General features: G+C 36.3%; 19 non-coding genes across 19 annotated transcripts; all 19 read left to right on the plus strand.

Moving 5' to 3' along the window:
- Positions 1-173: 173 nt before the first annotated feature.
- On the plus strand, positions 174-246 carry TRNAV-UAC (transfer RNA valine (anticodon UAC)). Its single transcript has one exon. It is a non-coding gene; the product is annotated as a tRNA-Val (tRNA).
- Positions 247-1,608: 1,362 nt separating this feature from the next.
- TRNAV-UAC (transfer RNA valine (anticodon UAC)) lies at positions 1,609-1,681 on the plus strand. The gene has a single exon. It is a non-coding gene; the product is annotated as a tRNA-Val (tRNA).
- Positions 1,682-2,315: 634 nt separating this feature from the next.
- On the plus strand, positions 2,316-2,388 carry TRNAV-UAC (transfer RNA valine (anticodon UAC)). Its single transcript has one exon. It is a non-coding gene; the product is annotated as a tRNA-Val (tRNA).
- Positions 2,389-5,532: 3,144 nt separating this feature from the next.
- Positions 5,533-5,605, plus strand: TRNAV-UAC (transfer RNA valine (anticodon UAC)). The gene has a single exon. It is a non-coding gene; the product is annotated as a tRNA-Val (tRNA).
- A 292-nt stretch (positions 5,606-5,897) lies between these two features.
- Positions 5,898-5,970, plus strand: TRNAV-UAC (transfer RNA valine (anticodon UAC)). The gene has a single exon. It is a non-coding gene; the product is annotated as a tRNA-Val (tRNA).
- Positions 5,971-6,968: 998 nt separating this feature from the next.
- TRNAV-UAC (transfer RNA valine (anticodon UAC)) lies at positions 6,969-7,041 on the plus strand. The gene has a single exon. It is a non-coding gene; the product is annotated as a tRNA-Val (tRNA).
- Positions 7,042-7,675: 634 nt separating this feature from the next.
- On the plus strand, positions 7,676-7,748 carry TRNAV-UAC (transfer RNA valine (anticodon UAC)). The gene has a single exon. It is a non-coding gene; the product is annotated as a tRNA-Val (tRNA).
- A 1,362-nt stretch (positions 7,749-9,110) lies between these two features.
- TRNAV-UAC (transfer RNA valine (anticodon UAC)) lies at positions 9,111-9,183 on the plus strand. Its single transcript has one exon. It is a non-coding gene; the product is annotated as a tRNA-Val (tRNA).
- Positions 9,184-10,180: 997 nt separating this feature from the next.
- TRNAV-UAC (transfer RNA valine (anticodon UAC)) lies at positions 10,181-10,253 on the plus strand. The gene has a single exon. It is a non-coding gene; the product is annotated as a tRNA-Val (tRNA).
- A 1,038-nt stretch (positions 10,254-11,291) lies between these two features.
- TRNAV-UAC (transfer RNA valine (anticodon UAC)) lies at positions 11,292-11,364 on the plus strand. Its single transcript has one exon. It is a non-coding gene; the product is annotated as a tRNA-Val (tRNA).
- Positions 11,365-13,433: 2,069 nt separating this feature from the next.
- TRNAV-UAC (transfer RNA valine (anticodon UAC)) lies at positions 13,434-13,506 on the plus strand. Its single transcript has one exon. It is a non-coding gene; the product is annotated as a tRNA-Val (tRNA).
- Positions 13,507-14,544: 1,038 nt separating this feature from the next.
- On the plus strand, positions 14,545-14,617 carry TRNAV-UAC (transfer RNA valine (anticodon UAC)). Its single transcript has one exon. It is a non-coding gene; the product is annotated as a tRNA-Val (tRNA).
- A 2,069-nt stretch (positions 14,618-16,686) lies between these two features.
- Positions 16,687-16,759, plus strand: TRNAV-UAC (transfer RNA valine (anticodon UAC)). Its single transcript has one exon. It is a non-coding gene; the product is annotated as a tRNA-Val (tRNA).
- A 998-nt stretch (positions 16,760-17,757) lies between these two features.
- TRNAV-UAC (transfer RNA valine (anticodon UAC)) lies at positions 17,758-17,830 on the plus strand. Its single transcript has one exon. It is a non-coding gene; the product is annotated as a tRNA-Val (tRNA).
- A 998-nt stretch (positions 17,831-18,828) lies between these two features.
- TRNAV-UAC (transfer RNA valine (anticodon UAC)) lies at positions 18,829-18,901 on the plus strand. Its single transcript has one exon. It is a non-coding gene; the product is annotated as a tRNA-Val (tRNA).
- Positions 18,902-19,939: 1,038 nt separating this feature from the next.
- TRNAV-UAC (transfer RNA valine (anticodon UAC)) lies at positions 19,940-20,012 on the plus strand. Its single transcript has one exon. It is a non-coding gene; the product is annotated as a tRNA-Val (tRNA).
- Positions 20,013-22,120: 2,108 nt separating this feature from the next.
- TRNAV-UAC (transfer RNA valine (anticodon UAC)) lies at positions 22,121-22,193 on the plus strand. Its single transcript has one exon. It is a non-coding gene; the product is annotated as a tRNA-Val (tRNA).
- Positions 22,194-23,231: 1,038 nt separating this feature from the next.
- TRNAV-UAC (transfer RNA valine (anticodon UAC)) lies at positions 23,232-23,304 on the plus strand. The gene has a single exon. It is a non-coding gene; the product is annotated as a tRNA-Val (tRNA).
- Positions 23,305-23,595: 291 nt separating this feature from the next.
- Positions 23,596-23,668, plus strand: TRNAV-UAC (transfer RNA valine (anticodon UAC)). Its single transcript has one exon. It is a non-coding gene; the product is annotated as a tRNA-Val (tRNA).
- Positions 23,669-24,295: the final 627 nt, after the last annotated feature.

Raw genomic sequence — 24,295 nt, forward strand, 5'->3', positions numbered from 1 at the left:
AAATGAAATGACACATTTCAAACAATAATTTATTTGGAAGTGGTCATTACATCTGCTATGGGATTATCCTTTTGAACATGCGTCTGTTGAAGAAAATTACAATGTATGATTTTGGAATGATCAGGAGACACCCATGTACTGCAACGGTCAATGACACACATAGGGACAAGTTGGGTTTCATAGTGTAGTGGTCATCACATCTGCTTTACACGCAGAAGGTCCTGGGTTCAATCCCCAGTGAAACCAAGGGCTTAATCTTTAACCATTGGTTATTTTTGAAAAACAATTATATGTAAGCATACTCAAATTCCATGGCCACCCATTTAAACGAAAGACAATTGAAATGACATATTACAATCTGTAATTCATATGGTAGCAGTCAATTTGTCTGATTTACAGTTAGATTGTCCTACTTTTTATCACTTATGAGCACATCTTTTTGAACAGGTTTCTTTAGAAGAAAATTATATTGTGCTTTGAAAGATCAGTGGACAACCGTTTTCTGCAGCTGTCATCCAAACCAACTGACCTGTGGTGGGTTTCATAGTGTAGTGGTCATCACGTCTGCTTTACACACAGAAGGTCCTGGGTTCAATCCCCAGTGAAACCATAGTTTAATTTTTAACTTTTGGTTATCCTTATGAAATATTTTATGTAAGAATTCTCATGTTCAGTAGACACCCATTTAAAGCAAAGACAAATGAAATCACATATTTCAATCTAGAATTCATATGGTGGTGGTCATTTAGTCTGATTTACAAGTGAAATGTTCAAGTTTTCATCCCCACTAAAAACCATGGTCATATCCTTCTGAACAGGATTCTCTAGAAGAAAGTTGCATTGTCTTTTCGGAAGATCATAAAACACCTGTGTACAACAACGGTCAATTAAAACACTGCTTAAGTGTTGTGTTTCAAAGTGTAGTGGTCATCACACCTGCTTTTCATTCAGTATGTCCTGAGATCTATCCTAAGTCAAATGAAAGCCAGAGTCATAAACCCTTGGTTATCCTCAATAAATTTTCTTTCGAAGCATTCTAATGTTCTGTAGATACCCATTTGAAGGAAAAAGAAATGAAATGACACATTTCAAACAATAATTTATTTGGAAGTGGTCATTACATCTGCTATGGTATTATCCTTTTGAACATGCGTCTGTTGAAGAAAATTACAATGTATGATTTTGGAATGATCAGGAGACACCCATGTACTGCAACGGTCAATGAAAAACATAGGGACAAGTTGGGTTTCATAGTGTAGTGGTCATCACATCTGCTTTACACGCAGAAGGTCCTGGGTTCAATCCCCACTGAAACCAAGGGCTTAATCTTTAACCATTGGTTATTTTTAAAAAACAATTGTATGTAAGCATACTCAAATTCCATGGCCACCCATTTAAACGAAAGACAATTGAAATGACATATTACAATCTATAATTCATATGGTAGTAGTCAATTTGTCTGATTTACAGTTAGATTGTCCTACTTTTTATCACTTATGAGAACATCTTTTTGAACAGGTTTCTTTAGAAGAAAATTATATTGTGTTTTGAAAGATCAGTGGACAACCGTTTTCTGCAGCTGTCATCCAATCCAACTGATCTGTGGTGGGTTTCATAGTGTAGTGGTCATCACGTCTGCTTTACACGCAGAAGGTCCTGGGTTCAATCCCCAGTGAAACCATAGTTTAATTTTTAACTTTTGGTTATCCTTATGAAATATTTTATGTAAGAATTCTCATGTTCAGTAGACACCCATTTAAAGCAAAGACAAATGAAATCACATATTTCAATCTAGAATTCATATGGTGGTGGTCATTTAGTCTGATTTACAAGTGAAATGTTCAAGTTTTCATCCCCACTAAAAACCATGGTCATATCCTTCTGAACAGGATTCTCTAGAAGAAAGTTGCATTGTCTTTTCGGAAGATCATAAAACACCTGTGTACAACAACGGTCAATTAAAACACTGCTTAAGTGTTGTGTTTCAAAGTGTAGTGGTCATCACACCTGCTTTTTATTCAGTATGTCCTGAGATCTATCCTAAGTCAAATGAAAGCCAGAGTCATTAACCCTTGGTTATCCTCAATAAATTTTCTTTGGAAGCATTCTAATGTTCTGTAGATACCCATTTGAAGGAAAAAGAAATGAAATGACACATTTCAAACAATAATTTATTTGGAAGTGGTCATTACATCTGCTATGGGATTATCCTTTTGAACATGCGTCTGTTGAAGAAAATTACAATGTATGATTTTGGAATGATCAGGAGACACCCATGTACTGCAACGGTCAATGAAAAACATAGGGACAAGTTGGGTTTCATAGTGTAGTGGTCATCACATCTGCTTTACACGCAGAAGGTCCTGGGTTCAATCCCCAGTGAAACCAAGGGCTTAATCTTTAACCATTGGTTATTTTTGAAAAACAATTATATGTAAGCATACTCAAATTCCATGGCCACCCATTTAAACGAAAGACAATTGAAATGACATATTACAATCTGTAATTCATATGGTAGCAGTCAATTTGTCTGATTTACAGTTAGATTGTCCTACTTTTTATCACTTATGAGCACATCTTTTTGAACAGGTTTCTTTAGAAGAAAATTATATTGTGTTTTGAAAGATCAGTGGACAACCATTTTCTGCAGCTGTCATCCAAACCAACTGACCTGTGGTGGGTTTCATAGTGTAGTGGTCATCACGTCTGCTTTACACACAGAAGGTCCTGGGTTCAATCCCCAGTGAAACCATAGTTTAATTTTTAACTTTTGGTTATCCTTATGAAATATTTTATGTAAGAATTCTCATGTTCAGTAGACACCCATTTAAAGCAAAGACAAATGAAATCACATATTTCAATCTAGAATTCATATGGTGGTGGTCATTTAGTCTGATATACAAGTGAAATGTTCAAGTTTTCATCCCCACTAAAAACCATGGTCATATCCTTCTGAACAGGATTCTCTAGAAGAAAGTTGCATTGTCTTTTCGGAAGATCATAAAACACCTGTGTACAACAACGGTCAATTAACCCCTTAAGGACGCAGCCATTTTGTAGCTTAAGGCTCAGCCCGATTTTTTGGATTCTGACTTGCGTCTCTTTATACGGTTATAACTTTTGAACACTGTTATTTATCAAAGCGATTCTGAGATAGTTTTTTCCCCACATGTTGTATTTCATTTTAGTGGTAAATTTTGGCAGATAAGTTTTGCGTTTATTTACAAAAAAAAAGAAAATATGATAAATTTTTGGAAAAATTTGCCATTTTCGAAATTCAAAATCATTGCGTTTTCAGGCAGATCGATTTACCACCTAAATAACTTGCTGAATAACATTTCCCATTTGTCTACTTTACATTTTCATAATTTCTGAAATGTTTGGATAATTTATTTTGATGTCACGCGGCTTGCAAATAGAATATCGCTTTTCCGGATTTTCAGAATTGACTATTTTGGGGATAAATACAGTTTTGAATGAAATTTTACATATTTAGCATCAAAACCCCCTATATAACCAACCCATTTTCAAATCTGCACCCCTCAAGCTATCAGAAACAGCATTTACAAAGATTGTTAACCCCTTGAGATCTTCATAGTAATTGAATCAAAATGGAGGTGAAATTTAGAATGGTCATATTGTTCCCTTATACGTTCATTTAGCCCTAAAATTTACACATTTCCAAAAGATAAAAAGAGAAAACCCACCATACAATTTGTTCTGCAATTTCTCCTGAGTACAAAGACCCCCCACATGTGGCTGTGACTTATGTTATGGGGGCACAGCGAGGCGCAGAAGGGAAGGAGGGCCCTGCAGCTGCCAGGATTTTAGTTTCCTCATTGGCCCCTTTTGAAGGCTATAAAATTTTCGCTTTTTCGTTATTGGGGCCATGTGATGCCATTTTTTTTGCGGGATGAGATGCTTTTTCCAGTGTTACCATTTTTGGGTTTGTATCACCTATTTTTGAAAATTTAGGAACTTTTTTTGAGGACATGAGTAGAAAAGCATCAATTCTGTACTGGATTTTTTACTTTTTTTTTTTTGGTGTTCACCGTATAGACTAATAATCATGTTATCTTTATTCTATGGGTTGATACGATTATGGGGATACCAGACATGAATATATTTTCTTACGTTTTACTAAATTTGTCAAACAAAACCCTAATTTGGGGAAAAATCTATCATTTATGTATTGCCGTCTTCCAAGTGGCATAACATTGTTACTTTTTTGGCTATGGAGCTGGTTGATGGCTTGTTTTTTGCGGGACATGTTGTACTTTGCACCAGTATCATGTCGGAGTACATATGGTTTTTTGATCACATTTTATAGCATTTTTTGTGGGATTGAAAAGGTAAAAATCATAATTTTTGGAGGGTTTATAACAGTTTTTTTTATGGCGTTTATCGTGGGGGTTCAATAATGATTTACTTTTATTCTACGGGTTGTTACGGACGCGGTGATACTATATATGTGGGGTTTGTGTTATGATTTAGACTTTTTTTTGAGTTATATGTCTCTTTATATGTTTTGGGGCTTTTGGGCATTTTTAGTGATTTATTACTTTATTTTTTTATTGAATAACTTTTTTTGTTTTACTTTTTCACTTTTATACCATGGGACATGAAGAAGCAATCATCTGATTGCTTCTTCATGATAATATTCTGCAATACTGATGTATTGCAGAGTATTATCAGTGTCAGCCTATGCACTTGCATAGGCTGGCACTGTGCCAGTAAGATGACGTCACAGACGCCATCTTACTGGCAGTTCTTGCAGGTAACTCTGGGGTCCAGATCGGACCCCAGAGTTACTATAGCAACGATCGGCGCCCCCCGAAAACGGTTCGGGGGGGGCAATCGTGGGGGAAAGAACCCCCAGCTGCATGTTAGATGCCGCGGTCTCGCTGACCGCGGCATTTAACGGGTTAAGCACCCGTGATCGGAGACAACTCCGATCGCGGGTGTTACACTGGGGTGCCGGCTATCAGTCACAGCCGGCACCCCGTGTTTCCCGATGCCGGTTCAGCTCAGATCTTGAGCCGAACCGGCATCAGCTCAGCGTCCGATATATCGGACGCTGAGCGCTAAGTCACTGCGCTCAGCGTCCGATATATCGGACGCTGAGCGTTAAGAGGTTAAAACACTGCTTAAGTGTTGTGTTTCAAAGTGTAGTGGTCATCACACCTGCTTTTCATTCAGTATGTCCTGAGATCTATCCTAAGTCAAATGAAAGCCAGAGTCATAAACCCTTGGTTATCCTCAATAAATTTTCTTTCGAAGCATTCTAATGTTCTGTAGATACCCATTTGAAGGAAAAAGAAATGAAATGACACATTTCAAACAATAATTTATTTGGAAGTGGTCATTACATCTGCTTTGCAAGTGGAAGCTCTTCACTTTCATCCCCACCAAAACTATGGGATTATCCTTTTGAACATGCGTTTGTTGAAGAAAATTACAATGTATGATTTTGGAATGATCAGGAGACACCCATGTACTGCAACGGTCAATGAAAAACATAGGGACAAGTTGGGTTTCATAGTGTAGTGGTCATCACATCTGCTTTACACGCAGAAGGTCCTGGGTTCAATCCCCAGTGAAACCAAGGGCTTAAGCTTTAACCATTGGTTATTTTTAAAAAAACAATTGTATGTAAGCATACTCAAATTCCATGGCCACCCATTTAAACGAAAGACAATTGAAATGACATATTACAATCTATAATTCATATGGTAGTAGTCAATTTGTCTGATTTACAGTTAGATTGTCCTACTTTTTATCACTTATGAGCACATCTTTTTGAACAGGTTTCTTTAGAAGAAAATTATATTGTGTTTTGAAAGATCAGTGGACAACCGTTTTCTGCAGCTGTAATCCAATCCAACTGATCTGTGGTGGGTTTCATAGTGTAGTGGTCATCACGTCTGCTTTACACGCAGAAGGTCCTGGGTTCAATCCCCAGTGAAACCATAGTTTAATTTTTAACTTTTGGTTATCCTTATGAAATATTTTATGTAAGAATTCTCATGTTCAGTAGACACCCATTTAAAGCAAAGACAAATGAAATCACATATTTCAATCTAGAATTCATATGGTGGTGGTCATTTAGTCTGATTTACAAGTGAAATGTTCAAGTTTTCATCCCCACTAAAAACCATGGTCATATCCTTCTGAACAGGATTCTCTAGAAGAAAGTTGCATTGTCTTTTCGGAAGATCATAAAACACCTGTGTACAACAACGGTCAATTAAAACACTGCTTAAGTGTTGTGTTTCAAAGTGTAGTGGTCATCACACCTGCTTTTCATTCAGTATGTCCTGAGATCTATCCTAAGTCAAATGAAAGCCAGAGTCATTAACCCTTGGTTATCCTCAATAAATTTTCTTTCGAAGCATTCTAATGTTCTGTAGATACCCATTTGAAGGAAAAAGAAATGAAATGACACATTTCAAACAATAATTTATTTGGAAGTGGTCATTATATCTGCTATGGGATTATCCTTTTGAACATGCGTCTGTTGAAGAAAATTACAATGTATGATTTTGGAATGATCAGGAGACACCCATGTACTGCAACGGTCAATGAAAAACATAGGGACAAGTTGGGTTTCATAGTGTAGTGGTCATCACATCTGCTTTACACGCAGAAGGTCCTGGGTTCAATCCCCAATGAAACCAAGGGCTTAAGCTTTAACCATTGGTTATTTTTGAAAAACAATTATATGTAAGCATACTCAAATTCCATGGCCACCCATTTAAACGAAAGACAATTGAAATGACATATTACAATCTGTAATTCATATGGTAGCAGTCAATTTGTCTGATTTACAGTTAGATTGTCCTACTTTTTATCACTTATGAGCACATCTTTTTGAACAGGTTTCTTTAGAAGAAAATTATATTGTGTTTTGAAAGATCAGTGGACAACCGTTTTCTGCAGCTGTCATCCAATCCAACTGATCTGTGGTGGGTTTCATAGTGTAGTGGTCATCACGTCTGCTTTACACGCAGAAGGTCCTGGGTTCAATCCCCAGTGAAACCATAGTTTAATTTTTAACTTTTGGTTATCCTTATGAAATATTTTATGTAAGAATTCTCATGTTCAGTAGACACCCATTTAAAGCAAAGACAAATGAAATCACATATTTCAATCTAGAATTCATATGGTGGTGGTCATTTAGTCTGATTTACAAGTGAAATGTTCAAGTTTTCATCCCCACTAAAAACCATGGTCATATCCTTCTGAACAGGATTCTCTAGAAGAAAGTTGCATTGTCTTTTCGGAAGATCATAAAACACCTGTGTACAACAACGGTCAATTAAAACACTGCTTAAGTGTTGTGTTTCAAAGTGTAGTGGTCATCACACCTGCTTTTCATTCAGTATGTCCTGAGATCTATCCTAAGTCAAATGAAAGCCAGAGTCATTAACCCTTGGTTATCCTCAATAAATTTTCTTTCGAAGCATTCTAATGTTCTGTAGATACCCATTTGAAGGAAAAAGAAATGAAATGACACATTTCAAACAATAATTTATTTGGAAGTGGTCATTATATCTGCTATGGGATTATCCTTTTGAACATGCGTCTGTTGAAGAAAATTACAATGTATGATTTTGGAATGATCAGGAGACACCCATGTACTGCAACGGTCAATGAAAAACATAGGGACAAGTTGGGTTTCATAGTGTAGTGGTCATCACATCTGCTTTACACGCAGAAGGTCCTGGGTTCAATCCCCAGTGAAACCAAGGGCTTAATCTTTAACCATTGGTTATTTTTGAAAAACAATTATATGTAAGCATACTCAAATTCCATGGCCACCCATTTAAACGAAAGACAATTGAAATGACATATTACAATCTGTAATTCATATGGTAGCAGTCAATTTGTCTGATTTACAGTTGGATTGTCCTACTTTTTATCACTTATGAGCACATCTTTTTGAACAGGTTTCTTTAGAAGAAAATTATATTGTGTTTTGAAAGATCAGTGGACAACCATTTTCTGCAGCTGTCATCCAAACCAACTGACCTGTGGTGGGTTTCATAGTGTAGTGGTCATCACGTCTGCTTTACACACAGAAGGTCCTGGGTTCAATCCCCAGTGAAACCATAGTTTAATTTTTAACTTTTGGTTATCCTTATGAAATATTTTATGTAAGAATTCTCATGTTCAGTAGACACCCATTTAAAGCAAAGACAAATGAAATCACATATTTCAATCTAGAATTCATATGGTGGTGGTCATTTAGTCTGATATACAAGTGAAATGTTCAAGTTTTCATCCCCACTAAAAACCATGGTCATATCCTTCTGAACAGGATTCTCTAGAAGAAAGTTGCATTGTCTTTTCGGAAGATCATAAAACACCTGTGTACAACAACGGTCAATTAAAACACTGCTTAAGTGTTGTGTTTCAAAGTGTAGTGGTCATCACACCTGCTTTTCATTCAGTATGTCCTGAGATCTATCCTAAGTCAAATGAAAGCCAGAGTCATAAACCCTTGGTTATCCTCAATAAATTTTCTTTCGAAGCATTCTAATGTTCTGTAGATACCCATTTGAAGGAAAAAGAAATGAAATGACACATTTCAAACAATAATTTATTTGGAAGTGGTCATTACATCTGCTATGGGATTATCCTTTTGAACATGCGTCTGTTGAAGAAAATTACAATGTATGATTTTGGAATGATCAGGAGACACCCATGTACTGCAACGGTCAATGAAAAACATAGGGACAAGTTGGGTTTCATAGTGTAGTGGTAATCACATCTGCTTTACACGCAGAAGGTCCTGGATTCAATCTCCAGTGAAACCAAGGGCTTAATCTTTAACCATTGGTTATTTTTGAAAAACAATTATATGTAAGCATACTCAAATTCCATGGCCACCCATTTAAACGAAAGACAATTGAAATGACATATTACAATCTGTAATTCATATGGTAGCAGTCAATTTGTCTGATTTACAGTTAGATTGTCCTACTTTTTATCACTTATGAGCACATCTTTTTGAACAGGTTTCTTTAGAAGAAAATTATATTGTGTTTTGAAAGATCAGTGGACAACCGTTTTCTGCAGCTGTCATCCAATCCAACTGATCTGTGGTGGGTTTCATAGTGTAGTGGTCATCACGTCTGCTTTACACGCAGAAGGTCCTGGGTTCAATCCCCAGTGAAACCATAGTTTAATTTTTAACTTTTGGTTATCCTTATGAAATATTTTATGTAAGAATTCTCATGTTCAGTAGACACCCATTTAAAGCAAAGACAAATGAAATCACATATTTCAATCTAGAATTCATATGGTGGTGGTCATTTAGTCTGATTTACAAGTGAAATGTTCAAGTTTTCATCCCCACTAAAAACCATGGTCATATCCTTCTGAACAGGATTCTCTAGAAGAAAGTTGCATTGTCTTTTCGGAAGATCATAAAACACCTGTGTACAACAACGGTCAATTAAAACACTGCTTAAGTGTTGTGTTTCAAAGTGTAGTGGTCATCACACCTGCTTTTCATTCAGTATGTCCTGAGATCTATCCTAAGGCTGCATTCACACTACAGTATGGGGGACGTATATACGGCCGACGTATATACGGCCGATATACGTCCCCCATACACTCCTATGGGCTCACGGCCCTGTACGTGAGCGGTACGGTGCAGCACACGTGCGGCACCGTACCGCTCTGTAGCCCGGGGAAAGATAGGACATGTCCTATCTTTCCCCGTACTACGGCGCCGTGCGCCATTAGTTTCTATGGAGAGGGGCGGGGGTGAGCTGCGCTCACCTCCTCCTCCTCTCCCCGCGCTGCCGTGTGCCCGCCGTACTACGGTGCGGCGGGCTCACGGCAGTGTGAATTTAGCCTAAGTCAAATGAAAGCCAGAGTCATTAACCCTTGGTTATCCTCAATAAATTTTCTTTCGAAGCATTCTAATGTTCTGTAGATACCCATTTGAAGGAAAAAGAAATGAAATGACACATTTCAAACAATAATTTATTTGGAAGTGGTCATTACATCTGCTTTGCAAGTGGAAGCTCTTCACTTTGATCCCCACCAAAACTATGGGATTATCCTTTTGAACATGCGTTTGTTGAAGAAAATTACAATGTATGATTTTGGAATGATCAGGAGACACCCATGTACTGCAACGGTCAATGAAAAACATAAGGACAAGTTGGGTTTCATAGTGTAGTGGTCATCACATCTGCTTTACACGCATAAGGTCCTGGGTTCAATCCCCAGTGAAACCAAGGGCTTAAGCTTTAACCATTGGTTATTTTTAAAAAACAATTGTATGTAAGCATACTCAAATTCCATGGCCACCCATTTAAACGAAAGACAATTGAAATGACATATTGCAATCTATAATTCATATGGTAGTAGTCAATTTGTCTGATTTACAGTTAGATTGTCCTACTTTTTATCACTTATGAGCACATCTTTTTGAACAGGTTTCTTTAGAAGAAAATTATATTGTGTTTTGAAAGATCAGTGGACAACCGTTTTCTGCAGCTGTCATCCAATCCAACTGATCTGTGATGGGTTTAAGAGTGTAGTGGTCATCACGTCTGCTTTACACACAGAAGGTCCTGGGTTCAATCCCCAGTGAAACCATAGTTTAATTTTTAACTTTTGGTTATCCTTATGAAATATTTTATGTAAGAATTCTCATGTTCAGTAGACACCCATTTAAAGCAAAGACAAATGAAATCACATATTTCAATCTAGAATTTATATGGTGGTGGTCATTTAGTCTGATTTACAAGTGAAATGTTCAAGTTTTCATCCCCACTAAAAACCATGGTCATATCCTTCTGAACAGGATTCTCTAGAAGAAAGTTGCATTGTCTTTTCGGAAGATCATAAAACACCTGTGTACAACAACGGTCAATTAAAACACTGCTTAAGTGTTGTGTTTCAAAGTGTAGTGGTCATCACACCTGCTTTTCATTCAGTATGTCCTGAGATCTATCCTAAGTCAAATGAAAGCCAGAGTCATTAACCCTTGGTTATCCTCAATAAATTTTCTTTCGAAGCATTCTAATGTTCTGTAGATACCCATTTGAAGGAAAAAGAAATGAAATGACACATTTCAAACAATAATTTATTTGGAAGTGGTCATTACATCTGCTTTGCAAGTGGAAGCTCTTCACTTTGATCCCCACCAAAACTATGGGATTATCCTTTTGAACATGCGTTTGTTGAAGAAAATTACAATGTATGATTTTGGAATGATCAGGAGACACCCATGTACTGCAACGGTCAATGAAAAACATAGGGACAAGTTGGGTTTCATAGTGTAGTGGTCATCACATCTGCTTTACACGCAGAAGGTCCTGGGTTCAATCCCCAGTGAAACCAAGGGCTTAATCTTTAACCATTGGTTATTTTTGAAAAACAATTATATGTAAGCATACTCAAATTCCATGGCCACCCATTTAAACGAAAGACAATTGAAATGACATATTACAATCTGTAATTCATATGGTAGCAGTCAATTTGTCTGATTTACAGTTAGATTGTCCTACTTTTTATCACTTATGAGCACATCTTTTTGAACAGGTTTCTTTAGAAGAAAATTATATTGTGTTTTGAAAGATCAGTGGACAACCATTTTCTGCAGTTGTCATCCAAACCAACTGACCTGTGGTGGGTTTCATAGTGTAGTGGTCATCACGTCTGCTTTACACACAGAAGGTCCTGGGTTCAATCCCCAGTGAAACCATAGTTTAATTTTTAACTTTTGGTTATCCTTATGAAATATTTTATGTAAGAATTCTCATGTTCAGTAGACACCCATTTAAAGCAAAGACAAATGAAATCACATATTTCAATCTAGAATTCATATGGTGGTGGTCATTTAGTCTGATATACAAGTGAAATGTTCAAGTTTTCATCCCCACTAAAAACCATGGTCATATCCTTCTGAACAGGATTCTCTAGAAGAAAGTTGCATTGTCTTTTCGGAAGATCATAAAACACCTGTGTACAACAACGGTCAATTAAAACACTGCTTAAGTGTTGTGTTTCAAAGTGTAGTGGTCATCACACCTGCTTTTCATTCAGTATGTCCTGAGATCTATCCTAAGTCAAATGAAAGCCAGAGTCATTAACCCTTGGTTATCCTCAATAAATTTTCTTTCGAAGCATTCTAATGTTCTGTAGATACCCATTTGAAGGAAAAAGAAATGAAATGACACATTTCAAACAATAATTTATTTGGAAGTGGTCATTACATCTGCTATGGGATTATCCTTTTGAACATGCGTCTGTTGAAGAAAATTACAATGTATGATTTTGGAATGATCAGGAGACACCCATGTACTGCAACGGTCAATGAAAAACATAGGGACAAGTTGGGTTGCATAGTGTAGTGGTCATCACATCTGCTTTACACGCAGAAGGTCCTGGGTACAATCCCCAGTGAAACCAAGGGCTTAATCTTTAACCATTGGTTATTTTTGAAAAACAATTATATGTAAGCATACTCAAATTCCATGGCCACCCATTTAAACGAAAGACAATTGAAATGACATATTACAATCTGTAATTCATATGGTAGCAGTCAATTTGTCTGATTTACAGTTAGATTGTCCTACTTTTTATCACTTATGAGCACATCTTTTTGAACAGGTTTCTTTAGAAGAAAATTATATTGTGTTTTGAAAGATCAGTGGACAACCGTTTTCTGCAGCTGTCATCCAAACCAACTGACCTGTGGTGGGTTTCATAGTGTAGTGGTCATCACGTCTGCTTTACACACAGAAGGTCCTGGGTTCAATCCCCAGTGAAACCATAGTTTAATTTTTAACTTTTGGTTATCCTTATGAAATATTTTATGTAAGAATTCTCATGTTCAGTAGACACCCATTTAAAGCAAAGACAAATGAAATCACATATTTCAATCTAGAATTCATATGGTGGTGGTCATTTAGTCCGATATACAAGTGAAATGTTCAAGTTTTCATCCCCACTAAAAACCATGGTCATATCCTTCTGAACAGGATTCTCTAGAAGAAAGTTGCATTGTCTTTTCGGAAGATCATAAAACACCTGTGTACAACAACGGTCAATTAAAACACTGCTTAAGTGTTGTGTTTCAAAGTGTAGTGGTCATCACACCTGCTTTTCATTCAGTATGTCCTGAGATCTATCCTAAGTCAAATGAAAGCCAGAGTCATTAACCCTTGGTTATCCTCAATAAATTTTCTTTCGAAGCATTCTAATGTTCTGTAGATACCCATTTGAAGGAAAAAGAAATGAAATGACACATTTCAAACAATAATTTATTTGGAAGTGGTCATTACATCTGCTATGGGATTATCCTTTTGAACATGCGTCTGTTGAAGAAAATTACAATGTATGATTTTGGAATGATCAGGAGACACCCATGTACTGCAACGGTCAATGAAAAACATAGGGACAAGTTGGGTTTCATAGTGTAGTGGTCATCACATCTGCTTTACACGCAGAAGGTCCTGGGTTCAATCCCCAGTGAAACCAAGGGCTTAATCTTTAACCATTGGTTATTTTTGAAAAACAATTATATGTAAGCATACTCAAATTCCATGGCCACCCATTTAAACGAAAGACAATTGAAATGACATATTACAATCTGTAATTCATATGGTAGCAGTCAATTTGTCTGATTTACAGTTAGATTGTCCTACTTTTTATCACTTATGAGCACATCTTTTTGAACAGGTTTCTTTAGAAGAAAATTATATTGTGTTTTGAAAGATCAGTGGACAACTGTTTTCTGCAGCTGTCATCCAAACCAACTGACCTGAGGTGGGTTTCATAGTGTAGTGGTCTTCACGTCTGCTTTACACACAGAAGGTCCTGGGTTCAATCCCCAGTGAAACCATAGTTTAATTTTTAACTTTTGGTTATCCTTATGAAATATTTTATGTAAGAATTCTCATGTTCAGTAGACACCCATTTAAAGCAAAGACAAATGAAATCACATATTTCAATCTAGAATTCATATGGTGGTGGTCATTTAGTCTGATTTACAAGTGAAATGTTCAAGTTTTCATCCCCACTAAAAACCATGGTCATATCCTTCTGAACAGGATTCTCTAGAAGAAAGTTGCATTGTCTTTTCGGAAGATCATAAAACACCTGTGTACAACAACGGTCAATTAAAACACTGCTTAAGTGTTGTGTTTCAAAGTGTAGTGGTCATCACACCTGCTTTTCATTCAGTATGTCCTGAGATCTATCCTAAGTCAAATGAAAGCCAGAGTCATTAACCCTTGGTTATCCTCAATAAATTTTCTTTCGAAGCATTCTAATGTTCTGTAGATACCCATTTGAAGGAAAAAGAAATGAAATGACACATTTCAAACAATAATTTATTTGGAAGTGGTCATTACATCTGCTTTGCAAGTGGAAGCTCTTCACTTTGATCCCCACCAAAACTATGGGATTATCCTTTTGAACATGCGTTTGTTGAAGAAAATTACAATGTATGATTTTGGAATGATCAGGAGACACCCATGTACTGCAACGGTCAATGAAAAACATAGGGACAAGTTGGGTTTCATAGTGTAGTGGTCATCACATCTGCTTTACACGCAGAAGGTCCTGGGTTCAATCCCCAGTGAAACCAAGGGCTTAATCTTTAACCATTGGTTATTTTTGAAAAACAATTATATGTAAGCATACTCAAATTCCATGGCCACCCATTTAAACGAAAGACAATTGAAATGACATATTACAATCTGTAATTCATATGGTAGCAGTCAATTTGTCTGATTTACAGTTAGATTGTCCTACTTTTTATCACTTATGAGCACATCTTTTTGAACAGGTTTCTTTAGAAGAAAATTATATTGTGTTTTGAAAGATCAGTGGACAACCATTTTCTGCAGTTGTCATCCAAACCAACTGACCTGTGGTGGGTTTCATAGTGTAGTGGTCATCACGTCTGCTTTACACACAGAAGGTCCTGGGTTCAATCCCCAGTGAAACCATAGTTTAATTTTTAACTTTTGGTTATCCTTATGAAATATTTTATGTAAGAATTCTCATGTTCAGTAGACACCCATTTAAAGCAAAGACAAATGAAATCACATATTTCAATCTAGAATTCATATGGTGGTGGTCATTTAGTCTGATATACAAGTGAAATGTTCAAGTTTTCATCCCCACTAAAAACCATGGTCATATCCTTCTGAACAGGATTCTCTAGAAGAAAGTTGCATTGTCTTTTCGGAAGATCATAAAACACCTGTGTACAACAACGGTCAATTAAAACACTGCTTAAGTGTTGTGTTTCAAAGTGTAGTGGTCATCACACCTGCTTTTCATTCAGTATGTCCTGAGATCTATCCTAAGTCAAATGAAAGCCAGAGTCATTAACCCTTGGTTATCCTCAATAAATTTTCTTTCGAAGCATTCTAATGTTCTGTAGATACCCATTTGAAGAAAAAAGAAATGAAATGACACATTTCAAACAATAATTTATTTGGAAGTGGTCATTACATCTGCTATGGGATTATCCTTTTGAACATGCGTCTGTTGAAGAAAATTACAATGTATGATTTTGGAATGATCAGGAGACACCCATGTACTGCAACGGTCAATGAAAAACATAGGGACAAGTTGGGTTGCATAGTGTAGTGGTCATCACATCTGCTTTACACGCAGAAGGTCCTGGGTACAATCCCCAGTGAAACCAAGGGCTTAATCTTTAACCATTGGTTATTTTTGAAAAACAATTATATGTAAGCATACTCAAATTCCATGGCCACCCATTTAAACGAAAGACAATTGAAATGACATATTACAATCTGTAATTCATATGGTAGCAGTCAATTTGTCTGATTTACAGTTAGATTGTCCTACTTTTTATCACTTATGAGCACATCTTTTTGAACAGGTTTCTTTAGAAGAAAATTATATTGTGTTTTGAAAGATCAGTGGACAACCGTTTTCTGCAGCTGTCATCCAAACCAACTGACCTGTGGTGGGTTTCATAGTGTAGTGGTCATCACGTCTGCTTTACACACAGAAGGTCCTGGGTTCAATCCCCAGTGAAACCATAGTTTAATTTTTAACTTTTGGTTATCCTTATGAAATATTTTATGTAAGAATTCTCATGTTCAGTAGACACCCATTTAAAGCAAAGACAAATGAAATCACATATTTCAATCTAGAATTCATATGGTGGTGGTCATTTAGTCCGATATACAAGTGAAATGTTCAAGTTTTCATCCCCACTAAAAACCATGGTCATATCCTTCTGAACAGGATTCTCTAGAAGAAAGTTGCATTGTCTTTTCGGAAGATCATAAAACACCTGTGTACAACAACGGTCAATTAAAACACTGCTTAAGTGTTGTGTTTCAAAGTGTAGTGGTCATCACACCTGCTTTTCATTCAGTATGTCCTGAGATCTATCCTAAGTCAAATGAAAGCCAGAGTCATTAACCCTTGGTTATCCTCAATAAATTTTCTTTCGAAGCATTCTAATGTTCTGTAGATACCCATTTGAAGGAAAAAGAAATGAAATGACACATTTCAAACAATAATTTATTTGGAAGTGGTCATTACATCTGCTATGGGATTATCCTTTTGAACATGCGTCTGTTGAAGAAAATTACAATGTATGATTTTGGAATGATCAGGAGACACCCATGTACTGCAACGGTCAATGAAAAACATAGGGACAAGTTGGGTTTCATAGTGTAGTGGTCATCACATCTGCTTTACACGCAGAAGGTCCTGGGTTCAATCCCCAGTGAAACCAAGGGCTTAATCTTTAACCATTGGTTATTTTTGAAAAACAATTATATGTAAGCATACTCAAATTCCATGGCCACCCATTTAAACGAAAGACAATTGAAATGACATATTACAATCTGTAATTCATATGGTAGCAGTCAATTTGTCTGATTTACAGTTAGATTGTCCTACTTTTTATCACTTATGAGCACATCTTTTTGAACAGGTTTCTTTAGAAGAAAATTATATTGTGTTTTGAAAGATCAGTGGACAACTGTTTTCTGCAGCTGTCATCCAAACCAACTGACCTGAGGTGGGTTTCATAGTGTAGTGGTCTTCACGTCTGCTTTACACACAGAAGGTCCTGGGTTCAATCCCCAGTGAAACCATAGTTTAATTTTTAACTTTTGGTTATCCTTATGAAATATTTTATGTAAGAATTCTCATGTTCAGTAGACACCCATTTAAAGCAAAGACAAATGAAATCACATATTTCAATCTAGAATTCATATGGTGGTGGTCATTTAGTCTGATTTACAAGTGAAATGTTCAAGTTTTCATCCCCACTAAAAACCATGGTCATATCCTTCTGAACAGGATTCTCTAGAAGAAAGTTGCATTGTCTTTTCGTAAGATCATAAAACACCTGTGTACAACAACGGTCAATTAAAACACTGCTTAAGTGTTGTGTTTCAAAGTGTAGTGGTCATCACACCTGCTTTTCATTCAGTATGTCCTGAGATCTATCCTAAGTCAAATGAAAGCCAGAGTCATAAACCCTTGGTTATCCTCAATAAATTTTCTTTCGAAGCATTCTAATGTTCTGTAGATACCCATTTGAAGGAAAAAGAAATGAAATGACACATTTCAAACAATAATTTATTTGGAAGTGGTCATTACATCTGCTATGGGATTATCCTTTTGAACATGCGTCTGTTGAAGAAAATTACAATGTATGATTTTGGAATGATCAGGAGACACCCATGTACTGCAACGGTCAATGAAAAACATAGGGACAAGTTGGGTTTCATAGTGTAGTGGTCATCACATCTGCTTTACACGCAGAAGGTCCTGGGTTCAATCCCCAGTGAAACCAAGGGCTTAATCTTTAACCATTGGTTATTTTTGAAAAACAATTATATGTAAGCATACTCAAATTCCATGGCCACCCATTTAAACGAAAGACAATTGAAATGACATATTACAATCTGTAATTCATATGGTAGCAGTCAATTTGTCTGATTTACAGTTAGATTGTCCTACTTTTTATCACTTATGAGCACATCTTTTTGAACAGGTTTCTTTAGAAGAAAATTATATTGTGTTTTGAAAGATCAGTGGACAACCATTTTCTGCAGCTGTCATCCAAACCAACTGACCTGTGGTGGGTTTCATAGTGTAGTGGTCATCACGTCTGCTTTACACACAGAAGGTCCTGGGTTCAATCCCCAGTGAAACCATAGTTTAATTTTTAACTTTTGGTTATCCTTATGAAATATTTTATGTAAGAATTCTCATGTTCAGTAGACACCCATTTAAAGCAAAGACAAATGAAATCACATATTTCAATCTAGAATTCATATGGTGGTGGTCATTTAGTCTTATATACAAGTGAAATGTTCAAGTTTTCATCCCCACTAAAAACCATGGTCATATCCTTCTGAACAGGATTCTCTAGAAGAAAGTTGCATTGTCTTTTCGGAAGATCATAAAACACCTGTGTACAACAACGGTCAATTAAAACACTGCTTAAGTGTTGTGTTTCAAAGTGTAGTGGTCATCACACCTGCTTTTCATTCAGTATGTCCTGAGATCTATCCTAAGTCAAATGAAAGCCAGAGTCATTAACCCTTGGTTATCCTCAATAAATTTTCTTTCGAAGCATTCTAATGTTCTGTAGATACCCATTTGAAGGAAAAAGAAATGAAATGACACATTTCAAACAATAATTTATTTGGAAGTGGTCATTACATCTGCTATGGGATTATCCTTTTGAACATGCGTCTGTTGAAGAAAATTACAATGTATGATTTTGGAATGATCAGGAGACACCCATGTACTGCAACGGTCAATGAAAAACATAGGGACAAGTTGGGTTTCATAGTGTAGTGGTCATCACATCTGCTTTACACGCAGAAGATCCTGGGTTCAATCCCCAGTGAAACCAAGGGCTTAATCTTTAACCATTGGTTATTTTTGAAAAACAATTATATGTAAGCATACTCAAATTCCATGGCCACCCATTTAAACGAAAGACAATTGAAATGACATATTACAATCTGTAATTCATATGGTAGCAGTCAATTTGTCTGATTTACAGTTAGATTGTCCTACTTTTTATCACTTATGAGCACATCTTTTTGAACAGGTTTCTTTAGAAGAAAATTATATTGTGTTTTGAAAGATCAGTGGACAACTGTTTTCTGCAGCTGTCATCCAAACCAACTGACCTGAGGTGGGTTTCATAGTGTAGTGGTCTTCACGTCTGCTTTACACACAGAAGGTCCTGGGTTCAATCCCCAGTGAAACCATAGTTTAATTTTTAACTTTTGGTTATCCTTATGAAATATTTTATGTAAGAATTCTCATGTTCAGTAGACACCCATTTAAAGCAAAGACAAATGAAATCACATATTTCAATCTAGAATTCATATGGTGGTGGTCATTTAGTCTGATTTACAAGTGAAATGTTCAAGTTTTCATCCCCACTAAAAACCATGGTCATATCCTTCTGAACAGGATTCTCTAGAAGAAAGTTGCATTGTCTTTTCGGAAGATCATAAAACACCTGTGTACAACAACGGTCAATTAAAACACTGCTTAAGTGTTGTGTTTCAAAGTGTAGTGGTCATCACACCTGCTTTTCATTCAGTATGTCCTGAGATCTATCCTAAGTCAAATGAAAGCCAGAGTCATTAACCCTTGGTTATCCTCAATAAATTTTCTTTCGAAGCATTCTAATGTTCTGTAGATACCCATTTGAAGGAAAAAGAAATGAAATGACACATTTCAAACAATAATTTATTTGGAAGTGGTCATTACATCTGCTTTGCAAGTGGAAGCTCTTCACTTTGATCCCCACCAAAACTATGGGATTATCCTTTTGAACATGCGTTTGTTGAAGAAAATTACAATGTATGATTTTGGAATGATCAGGAGACACCCATGTACTGCAACGGTCAATGAAAAACATAGGGACAAGTTGGGTTTCATAGTGTAGTGGTCATCACATCTGCTTTACACGCAGAAGGTCCTGGGTTCAATCCCCAGTGAAACCAAGGGCTTAATCTTTAACCATTGGTTATTTTTGAAAAACAATTATATGTAAGCATACTCAAATTCCATGGCCACCCATTTAAACGAAAGACAATTGAAATGACATATTACAATCTGTAATTCATATGGTAGCAGTCAATTTGTCTGATTTACAGTTAGATTGTCCTACTTTTTATCACTTATGAGCACATCTTTTTGAACAGGTTTCTTTAGAAGAAAATTATATTGTGTTTTGAAAGATCAGTGGACAACCATTTTCTGCAGTTGTCATCCAAACCAACTGACCTGTGGTGGGTTTATAGTGTAGTGGTCATCACGTCTGCTTTACACACAGAAGGTCCTGGGTTCAATCCCCAGTGAAACCATAGTTTAATTTTTAACTTTTGGTTATCCTTATGAAATATTTTATGTAAGAATTCTCATGTTCAGTAGACACCCATTTAAAGCAAAGACAAATGAAATCACATATTTCAATCTAGAATTCATATGGTGGTGGTCATTTAGTCTGATATACAAGTGAAATGTTCAAGTTTTCATCCCCACTAAAAACCATGGTCATATCCTTCTGAACAGGATTCTCTAGAAGAAAGTTGCATTGTCTTTTCGGAAGATCATAAAACACCTGTGTACAACAACGGTCAATTAAAACACTGCTTAAGTGTTGTGTTTCAAAGTGTAGTGGTCATCACACCTGCTTTTCATTCAGTATGTCCTGAGATCTATCCTAAGTCAAATGAAAGCCAGAGTCATTAACCCTTGGTTATCCTCAATAAATTTTCTTTCGAAGCATTCTAATGTTCTGTAGATACCCATTTGAAGGAAAAAGAAATGAAATGACACATTTCAAACAATAATTTATTTGGAAGTGGTCATTACATCTGCTATGGGATTATCCTTTTGAACATGCGTCTGTTGAAGAAAATTACAATGTATGATTTTGGAATGATCAGGAGACACCCATGTACTGCAACGGTCAATGAAAAACATAGGGACAAGTTGGGTTGCATAGTGTAGTGGTCATCACATCTGCTTTACACGCAGAAGGTCCTGGGTACAATCCCCAGTGAAACCAAGGGCTTAATCTTTAACCATTGGTTATTTTTGAAAAACAATTATATGTAAGCATACTCAAATTCCATGGCCACCCATTTAAACGAAAGACAATTGAAATGACATATTACAATCTGTAATTCATATGGTAGCAGTCAATTTGTCTGATTTACAGTTAGATTGTCCTACTTTTTATCACTTATGAGCACATCTTTTTGAACAGGTTTCTTTAGAAGAAAATTATATTGTGTTTTGAAAGATCAGTGGACAACCGTTTTCTGCAGCTGTCATCCAAACCAACTGACCTGTGGTGGGTTTCATAGTGTAGTGGTCATCACGTCTGCTTTACACACAGAAGGTCCTGGGTTCAATCCCCAGTGAAACCATAGTTTAATTTTTAACTTTTGGTTATCCTTATGAAATATTTTATGTAAGAATTCTCATGTTCAGTAGACACCCATTTAAAGCAAAGACAAATGAAATCACATATTTCAATCTAGAATTCATATGGTGGTGGTCATTTAGTCCGATATACAAGTGAAATGTTCAAGTTTTCATCCCCACTAAAAACCATGGTCATATCCTTCTGAACAGGATTCTCTAGAAGAAAGTTGCATTGTCTTTTCGGAAGATCATAAAACACCTGTGTACAACAACGGTCAATTAAAACACTGCTTAAGTGTTGTGTTTCAAAGTGTAGTGGTCATCACACCTGCTTTTCATTCAGTATGTCCTGAGATCTATCCTAAGTCAAATGAAAGCCAGAGTCATTAACCCTTGGTTATCCTCAATAAATTTTCTTTCGAAGCATTCTAATGTTCTGTAGATACCCATTTGAAGGAAAAAGAAATGAAATGACACATTTCAAACAATAATTTATTTGGAAGTGGTCATTACATCTGCTTTGCAAGTGGAAGCTCTTCACTTTGATCCCCACCAAAACTATGGGATTATCCTTTTGAACATGCGTCTGTTGAAGAAAATTACAATGTATGATTTTGGAATGATCAGGAGACACCCATGTACTGCAACGGTCAATGAAAAACATAAGGACAAGTTGGGTTTCATAGTGTAGTGGTCATCACATCTGCTTTACACGCAGAAGGTCCTGGGTTCAATCCCCAGTGAAACCAAGGGCTTAATCTTTAACCATTGGTTATTTTTGAAAAACAATTATATGTAAGCATACTCAAATTCCATGGCCACCCATTTAAACGAAAGACAATTGAAATGACATATTACAATCTGTAATTCATATGGTAGCAGTCAATTTGTCTGATTTACAGTTAGATTGTCCTACTTTTTATCACTTATGAGCACATCTTTTTGAACAGGTTTCTTTAGAAGAAAATTATATTGTGTTTTGAAAGATCAGTGGACAACTGTTTTCTGCAGCTGTCATCCAAACCAACTGACCTGAGGTGGGTTTCATAGTGTAGTGGTCTTCACGTCTGCTTTACACACAGAAGGTCCTGGGTTCAATCCCCAGTGAAACCATAGTTTAATTTTTAACTTTTGGTTATCCTTATGAAATATTTTATGTAAGAATTCTCATGTTCAGTAGACACCCATTTAAAGCAAAGACAAATGAAATCACATATTTCAATCTAGAATTCATATGGTGGTGGTCATTTAGTCTGATTTACAAGTGAAATGTTCAAGTTTTCATCCCCACTAAAAACCATGGTCATATCCTTCTGAACAGGATTCTCTAGAAGAAAGTTGCATTGTCTTTTCGGAAGATCATAAAACACCTGTGTACAACAACGGTCAATTAAAACACTGCTTAAGTGTTGTGTTTCAAAGTGTAGTGGTCATCACACCTGCTTTTCATTCAGTATGTCCTGAGATCTATCCTAAGTCAAATGAAAGCCAGAGTCATTAACCCTTGGTTATCCTCAATAAATTTTCTTTCGAAGCATTCTAATGTTCTGTAGATACCCATTTGAAGGAAAAAGAAATGAAATGACACATTTCAAACAATAATTTATTTGGAAGTGGTCATTACATCTGCTTTGCAAGTGGAAGCTCTTCACTTTGATCCCCACCAAAACTATGGGATTATCCTTTTGAACATGCGTTTGTTGAAGAAAATTACAATGTATGATTTTGGAATGATCAGGAGACACCCATGTACTGCAACGGTCAATGAAAAACATAGGGACAAGTTGGGTTTCATAGTGTAGTGGTCATCACATCTGCTTTACACGCAGAAGGTCCTGGGTTCAATCCCCAGTGAAACCAAGGGCTTAAGCTTTAACCATTGTTTATTTTTAAAAAACAATTGTATGTAAGCATACTCAAATTCCATGGCCACCCATTTAAACGAAAGACAATTGAAATGACATATTACAATCTATAATTCATATGGTAGTAGTCAATTTGTCTGATTTACAGTTAGATTGTCCTACTTTTTATCACTTATGAGCACATCTTTTTGAACAGGCTTCTTTAGAAGAAAATTATATTGTGTTTTGAAAGATCAGTGGACAACCGTTTTCTGCAGCTGTCATCCAATCCGACTGATCTGTGGTGGGTTTCATAGTGTAGTGGTCATCACGTCTGCTTTACACGCAGAAGGTCCTGGGTTCAATCCCCAGTGAAACCATAGTTTAATTTTTAACTTTTGGTTATCCTTATGAAATATTTTATGTAAGAATTCTCATGTTCAGTAGACACCCATTTAAAGCAAAGACAAATGAAATCACATATTTCAATCTAGAATTCATATGGTGGTGGTCATTTAGTCTGATTTACAAGTGAAATGTTCAAGTTTTCATCCCCACTAAAAACCATGGTCATATCCTTCTGAACAGGATTCTCTAGAAGAAAGTTGCATTGTCTTTTCGTAAGATCATAAAACACCTGTGTACAACAACGGTCAATTAAAACACTGCTTAAGTGTTGTGTTTCAAAGTGTAGTGGTCATCACACCTGCTTTTCATTCAGTATGTCCTGAGATCTATCCTAAGTCAAATGAAAGCCAGAGTCATTAACCCTTGGTTATCCTCAATAAATTTTCTTTCGAAGCATTCTAATGTTCTGTAGATACCCATTTGAAGGAAAAAGAAATGAAATGACACATTTCAAACAATAATTTATTTGGAAGTGGTCATTACATCTGCTTTGCAAGTGGAAGCTCTTCACTTTGATCCCCACCAAAACTATGGGATTATCCTTTTGAACATGCGTCTGTTGAAGAAAATTACAATGTATGATTTTGGAATGATCAGGA

Source organism: Engystomops pustulosus, chromosome 7 (assembly GCF_040894005.1).
Source record: "Engystomops pustulosus chromosome 7, aEngPut4.maternal, whole genome shotgun sequence".
Classification (NCBI taxonomy): Eukaryota; Metazoa; Chordata; class Amphibia; order Anura; family Leptodactylidae; genus Engystomops; species Engystomops pustulosus.